This window comes from Macrobrachium rosenbergii, chromosome 9 (assembly GCF_040412425.1).
Source record: "Macrobrachium rosenbergii isolate ZJJX-2024 chromosome 9, ASM4041242v1, whole genome shotgun sequence".
NCBI lineage: Eukaryota > Metazoa > Arthropoda > Malacostraca > Decapoda > Palaemonidae > Macrobrachium > Macrobrachium rosenbergii.
Window position 1 is genome coordinate 14,042,571 of NC_089749.1, and position 7,591 is coordinate 14,050,161.

Sequence of the window (7,591 nt, forward strand, 5' to 3'; positions counted from 1 at the left end):
CTCTGTGGTCTGAGAGACCAGAGCGGTCTTTGGGACCTCTATAGTCTCATCTACGTTGGTCTCACTCACGGCTATCTCCTCAGGGGGTGGACTCACGGGAAGAATGGAGACTTCTTCAGTTCTTCCAAGGTACTTCATGGATATTTCTTCAGCTCCTCCTTGAAGTCCGAGCACGCCACTTTTCTCAGCCTGACTGCCTGCGCCTCTGGCGAGGGTGGGCAGTTCCAAAGGGCTGATTTCTTCCTCCTCCTTATCTGATTGTTCCACAGGGACGTCCTTTGGGGTTTCCACATCGAGAGGTCCCATAGGTATATGTTCAGCACCTTCGTCACCTGGCTGTTCCACTGGGACAGTGTCACCTTTCCCATCGCTTTCTACCTGTTCCGGGGTATCGTATACCCGGCACTGGGTAGCTAATTGCTCCCCCGGTGTACCCTGCACATCTTCCCCGTCCATCTTTCCCTTGGGGGCATCCTCCTCATCCCCCCTGGGGAGAGCCTCTGGGGCTTCTTCCGCTACAACCTGGCTTCTCTGGACGTCGTTCTCGCTACCTGTCATCTCGCAGGTGGCGTCCCGAAGGGTGGACCCTTGGACGTCATCGGTTTTCTGACCGTTCGCCTCCTTGGTTTCTCTCCAGCTGGCACCTGAAGGGAGACAAAATACAAGGAACGTATTTTAGACTCATAATTGAATTTTCATCTTCAAATTCATAACAAAATTGATTGGCGGTCATTGCTAACTATGTGTTAGCTTATTTATTGCACCAAAATGACATTTACGAACACGAGAGACTTTAAGAGAGAACTACAGGAAACATTTGTGAACAACGATTTTCATTTATTTCAAGGCAATTCTAACTGTAAAGGCCAATGGAACCTGTTACAAAATGTCAGTTCTTAGCCCTAGGTCTGTACAAAAGTAAATTACAGTACATTAAAATAACAAAGTTTAAATCTTACTTTTTTTAAACCATGTTAAGTTTATTCAGCGTTAATTTACACAATGTGTTGATGAGCAACTATAATAGTCTTTTTTTTCTGATAGAAAATTTTCCAAATTATGAGAGAGAGAGAGAGAGAGAGAGAGAGAGAGAGAGAGAGAGAGAGAGCATAAGTTTCCAAAGTAACTGTTTCCTGTATGCTTGTCGATCATTAACTTAGACAATAAACATAGATGTTAACATCCTTAGAATCATCAACAATAATAATAATAATAATAATAATAATAATAATAATAATAATAATAATAATAATAATAATAATAACAACACTGAAACCGCAGACTGTTATTAGGCACAGTATTCCCTTATAATCGTCCCTAATCCTCCATCATTACAATAATAATGATAACGCTGGAAAACCGCAGACTGTTATTTGGCACAGTATTCCTTCAGAATAATCGTCCCCAATCCTCCGTCATTACAGAACGGCATCGACGACCATTCACTCGGAAGCAATCTTCCCCTCCTCCTCCGTCGGAGGAGAGAGAGAGAGAGAGGGTTCTTCATTGCGAGAAACGTGATACCGGCGAGTGACCACAATAACGAAGCAGGTAAACGTAAAGGAACCCCTTAAAGCATTCATTTCTGCCCCGATGATAACAAGCAAGACGGGGTGTATAATGAGTACGTTTGTGCATGAGAGAACAAGAGGGTGTTTGTGTGATTGCTGGTTATGAGGTTTGTACGTTTTAACAGGAGATTGCGTCGGGCCTTAAACATGTATCATATTCTAATGTATTGATGTGTTATCTTATCGGTGGAATTAATATTTGAATGCGAGATTATGGAGGGGCTTAAACGTAAGTTATATTCAAATATATTTCCTTGTTTTTGAACTTAATTCATGGGGTGTTTTCATCAATTATTTTTTGAGAGGTTTGTATGCTTTATCCGAGATTATGTTGGGCTTTAAACTTAAGTCATATTCATATTTATTTTCTTACTTCTAAACTTAATTCATGGTATCTTCATTAATGATTTTTTTTACCTATTCTATATCACTATCATATACTCAATTAATTCCAAGTCTTCCTGAACTTCATTTGTATACTGTATTCATCAATGATTTTTCATGTAATCCATGTCAATATCATATACACAATTAAATCTAAGTTTTCTCTTCTAAAAATTTTCTTTTGTGACTTTTACCTGTAATTTCTTATCGTAATTTTTAAAATAAACAAGTAAACAATGAGCCGAAGTTTCTTCAGTGCAATCGAGTTTTCTGTAGAGCGTATAATTAAGGCCATCGAAAATAGATCTATCTTTCGGTGGTCTCGGTATAATGCTGTATGAACCGCGGCCCATGAAAGTTAACCACAGCTCGGTGGTGGCCTGTCTTATACCGTTGCCAGACGCACCATTATGGCTAACTTTAAACTTAAATAACATAAAAACTACTGATGCTAGAGGGCTGCAATTTGGTATGTTTGATGATTGGAGGGTGGATGATCAACATACCAATTTGCAGCCCTCTAGCCTCAGTAGTTCTTAAGATCTGAGGGTGGGACAGAAAAAGTGCGGACGGAGAGACAAATAGCTATCTCAATAGTTTTCTTGTGCGGAAAACTAAAATCACTCCTGATGCCATTTACATCTGTACTTCACTGTACATCATTAGAACCCTTCATACAAAGCCCAAACTAAAAAGAAAAAAAGGAAAAGGTACTCCCCCTCCCCCCATGATCTCTAATCAATCACAATATCCAGTCATGTCTTTAAAACAAATTCACTCTCGATGACATTTATATCTGTACTTGAACTGTACATCATTATATCGCTTCACATACAGCCCAAATACAAAAAAAAAAAAAAAAAGACACTTTCTACCCATGACCTTTAACTAATCACATCACCCCTTGACTGATTTCAACTTTTATCTATGAGTTCGTAATAATTATCAAATTGATGCCATTTCTATATGCAACTGAACCTTACATCATTATAACCCTTCATACAAAGCTCAAATTAAAAAGATAAAAACTTTCTACCCGTGATCTTTAATCAATCACATATCCAGTCATGTCTTTAAAAACAAAATTCACTCTCGATGCCATTTATATCCGTACTTGAACTGTATACATCATTATGACACTTCACATACAGCTAAAATAAAAAAAAACTTTCAACACTTCACATACAGCTCAAATACAAAAAAAAAAAAAGCAGACACTTTCTACCCATGACCTTTAATCAATCGCACATCCACTCACTCACGGCTTTTGTTTTTTTGATTTTAAACTTCACTCTCGACCACATTTTGCCCGTGGTATTTTTTCCCTTATTAACCGAATTTCCTGTCATCATAATGATTTACCTCGACCGTCTATTTCCACCCTCAGGTTCTCAGAACATTATCTGCCCATCTGAACTAAGGATTGGCAGGGGACTATCACGAGGGTCTGAACTTGACAACATCTCCTGCAGCCGGGGGATTTTTCGAGGGCATTAAGGAAGCCACGAGAGGAGGAGGAGGAGGAGGAGGAGGAGGAGGAGGAGGAGGAGGAGGAGGAGGAGGAGTAAAAAGGACGGAGAGGAGGACAGAGTGAAAATGGAATGGAATGGAAGCAGGAGGAGGAAAAGGACAGAAGGAGGAGAGAGTGAAAATGGAATGGGAATGGAAGGGGAGAAGGAGAGGAGGAGGAGGAGGAGGGAGGAGGAGGAGGAGGAGGAGGAGGGAGGAGGAGGAGGAGGAGTTGAAAATGGAGTAAAAAGGAGGAGGAGGAGGAGGAGGAGGAGGAAAAAAAAAAAGACAGAGGAGGGAGGAGGAGGAGGGTGAAACAGAAAAGGAGTGGAAGACAAAGATTGTAAAGGCGAAAAAGGATGGATAGATTGAAAGAAATAACCTTTAAAAGATGTTGGGGGATCACTTTGAGGAGTAAAGGGAGTGGAGGAGGAGGAACCAAAAGAATTGGGGGGGGATGGAATAGAGGGAGGAAGGAGATAGAGGGGAAAAGGAGAGAAAGTGAAGACGATAATAAGGAGAAAAGTAAAGATTGGAGGAGAGAGAAGGATAAGGAATAGGGGTGGACCAGAAAAATAATTAGGGAGGGTGTAGAACTGAGGGAGAAATGAGATGGAGGGAAAGGAGAGAAAGTTAAGATGAAAAGAAGGAGATAAGTAGAGACTGAAAGAAGGAGAATGGCAAGGTGTATAATGAGAAGGAGAAAGAGGAGGTCCAGAATAAGATAAGGAAAACCGGAGGAAGTAAATAAGAGATAAGAGAAGATAATTGAAAACTGTAAACTAAAAAAAAAATCACATGCAACCAGACAAACAAACGAATAACAGTATCACATAAAACACCTAAAAAAAAAACACACCCTCCTTAACGAAGAGTGAATAAACACACTGACGAAAATACTTCAGACGAAATTCTCGCAAAATTCTCACGTGAGCTGGAATTCGGGCACGAGGAAAAATGTCTGCAATATGTTTAGAAACTCGTGTCCTATTTTAATTAAGAAGAAGGGTCGTCACAGAATAGAATCTCTTGCAGACGACGGCTCCCTCGTCACTTTGATCTAAACGATTGCTGGAATACTCCGACGCCTAATGAAGACAAGTGAAAAATGCGCCGAGGTCTCTTCGGAGCAATCGAGTTTTCTGTACAGCCGCTACAGCATATAATAAAGGGTACCGAAAATAGGTCTATCTTTCGGTGGTCTCGGTATAAAAGTGTATGAGCCGCGGTCCATGAAACTCTCAGCCGGCCGTGGTGGCCTGTGTTGTTGCGTTGCCACAAGCACGATCATGGCTAACTTTAACTTTAAATAAAATAAAGACTACTGAGAAAGCTAGAGGGTTACAATTTGGTATGTTTGATGACTGGAGGATGGATGATCAACATACCAATTTGCAGCCCTCTTGCCTCAGTAGTTTTTAAGATCTGAGGGCGGACAGAAAAAGTGCGGACAGAATAAAGTACGGACGGACAGACAAAGCCAGCACAATAGTTTTCTTTTCAGAAAACTAAAAAGGTGTATAAGGAATGTCTTCTTTCAGACTAGATGCATAGGAAATGTCTTCTTTCAGCCTTGATAAGTAATAAATGAGGGCAATAGGTGTTGTCTCTTTTTATATTAAGTTTCAAGAAGATCAATTCTGTGAAAGTTTCTTGCAAGGAGATTTCATTCTGGTTCAGTATTCAGAGTAAGAATATGGCAGTGACCTGTTGTACTTGTTTTCTCTGGAGCCAACCCTGTATTAGGTGAAATGGCTTAATATATATATATATATATATATATATATATATATATATATATATATATATATATATATAAATATATGTTTGTATGTATATGTAAATAAAGCCTAAGCCCAATGTACAAGAGATACAGAAATTAGGGTCTATGGTTTAGTTAACTCATCTGACCATTTGATCCTGGATTATCCTGGATTATCTTTCTGTTTACTACCAAAAGACAATTGACCATCTGGTGTTCTTGTTCTTTTTGTTCACTTGTAACCTCCTTTTCAGCTGTGTCTCATTTGTGCCCAGACGATGCGTTAATAAACGTGAAAGCGCTTTGTCTGAACTTCTGCCTGTCATTTTCCTTGGGATTCGCTTATACACTGAAGTCACGTATCTACTGTGATTTTTAAAGCATATATATATATATATATATATATATATATATATATATATATATATACATATATATGTACACACACATATAAGAATGTATGTGGGGTGTGTGGAGACCATTATGTGTCCCAGCATACACACACACACACACGCAATCTCATGAAAACAAAAGATTACAATCAAAACACTGGAACGACAATTCTATCTCTTTTGTTCAATGGCAACGAAGCCTCATCTCCAGCCTCAAATATTACCTAAGCGCAAACCTGCTGCAATATCCCATTTCATTTCTTTTTTTTTTTATTTCGTCTCTATCAAGTCTTGATGAAATTCAAACAGGGCTCCCAATAATTTGCATAAGGTTTTATTGTCATATACGTACACACATATATATACAAAGGTATTTTCGCCCCCTCTTTCATTTTCATTTGTTGGTCAAAATGCTCTTTGCGTTCAATCAAGCAACGCAAGCAGTAATTTTGCGCTTTTACGCCTCATGAATTGCAATGATGATACTGGATTTATATATATATATATATATATATATATATATATATATATATCATATATATATATAATATATATATAAATATAAACCTGCTATATATATATATATATATATTTATATTATATATATATTTATACACAAACACTTTTTCATTAAATTTAATTTTCCAGTTTTCCAGAATAAATTTTCCTTCTTCCTATTTTTATGATGCACACATTTAAAATACCAGGTCTGTTTATTTCAGAGGCAGTTCAGTTTTTCTTGTCAGCTTAATAATACAAATGGTTTCTTACAGTTAGTATCTTCTGCACTTGATGGTTTACTGAGGTGTTGTATAATTTCACCGGAGGAAAATACACTGATTACTACGTACTGATATATAAACAACTACTTTTGAAATGAATTGATTACTGTATATATATATACTCTCTCTATATATACTATATATATAATATATATATATATATATATATATATATATATATATATATATATATATATATATATATATATATATATATATATCAGAGAGAGAGAGAGAGAGAGAGAGAGAGAGAGAGAGAGAGCTTGTTGTATGGCTCACAACCAGCATTCACAATCTTTGCGCTTTTTATTAGTTTTCTGTAAAAGAAAACTATTGAGATGGCTTTTTGTCTGTCCGTCCGCACTTTTTCTGTCCTCCCTCAGATCTTTAAAACTACTGAGGCTAGAGGGCTGCAAACTGGTATGCTGATCATCTACCCTCCAACCATCAAACACACCAGATTGCAGCCCTCTGGCATCAGTTGTTTTGATTTTATTTATGGTTAAACTTAGCCTTAATCGTGCTTCTGGTAACAATATAGGATAGGCCACCACCGGGCCGTGGTTAAAGCTTCATGGCCCGTGGTTCATGCAACATTATACCGAGACCGCCGAAAGATAGATCTATTTTCGGTGGCCTTGATTATACGCTGTAGCGGCTGTACAGAAAACTCGATTGCGCAGAAGAAACTTCGGATCATTTTTTTACTTTTTTAAAAAGTATATACGTTTTCATATACAAGACGTCCATTGTATATATGTATATATATATGTGTGTGTGTGTGTGAGTATATATATATATATATATATATATATATATATATATATATATATATATATATATATATATATATATATATATATATATATATATATATATATATATACATATACGCACACATAATAAATTTAAGGAATTAAACAAACATATCTAAAATGTATTAAACCAACACTGTTGATGATACCACCTTTCCCTACATCCACATTCAAATTACGAAAGTCCCCCGACACTATTTGCGTCCGAGACCTATTGAACACTACAACTTATACCTCGACCGTCTCATGAATATCTTTAATAAGAGGACTGAGTCCCAAGATCAAACCCGTAGCCATCACAATATCAATTCGAGTTGATGGACGAGTGACAGTTCCGTCTCCCTGTTCCAAACATATACTGATGAGAGAGAGAGAG

The 7,591-nt window shown here is 37.5% G+C and overlaps 1 pseudogene; it reads right to left on the reverse strand.

Annotated features, from left to right (window-relative positions):
- Positions 1-510: 510 nt before the first annotated feature.
- The window catches only part of LOC136841471 (neuropeptide Y receptor type 2-like), a 154,650-nt pseudogene continuing 147,569 nt past the window's right edge, over positions 511-7,591 (reverse strand).